This window comes from Penaeus monodon, chromosome 33 (genome assembly GCF_015228065.2).
Source record: "Penaeus monodon isolate SGIC_2016 chromosome 33, NSTDA_Pmon_1, whole genome shotgun sequence".
Taxonomy (NCBI): Eukaryota; Metazoa; Arthropoda; class Malacostraca; order Decapoda; family Penaeidae; genus Penaeus; species Penaeus monodon.
This window is the reverse complement of record NC_051418.1, coordinates 5151401-5151672: the sequence shown is the minus strand read 5'-3', so window position 1 is coordinate 5151672 and position 272 is coordinate 5151401. Positions and strand designations below refer to the sequence as shown.

The 272-nt window shown below is 44.5% G+C and overlaps 1 protein-coding gene across 1 annotated transcript in view; it reads left to right on the top strand.

Annotated features, from left to right (window-relative positions):
- The window catches only part of LOC119594224 (discoidin domain-containing receptor 2-like), a 7055-nt gene that overhangs the window by 5021 nt on the left and 1762 nt on the right, over positions 1 to 272 (top strand). The window lies entirely within an intron of this gene.

The following is a 272-nucleotide window of genomic DNA, read 5'->3' as shown; positions in this document are numbered from 1 at the left end:
TTCAGGAAAGGTCTTTTTTCAAGTGAACTGATGTAAGTCAAGGGGGGGTGGGGTGAGGGCATTTCAGCCAGGTGAGTTGATCAAATGTTGTAAAAGCTGTTATTAGGTGGAGCCGCGAATGAATGGCGTCGAGGGTCGGCAGAAGCCCTTGAAAAGAAGTTGGTTTGGGTGAACGGTTTGATCTGCTGATGAAAAGTGCAGAAGAGAGATACAAATCAAAATTGCCAAGTAATGATATGCTTAATTTTTTTTACGTCTGCCCTGACGTGGGT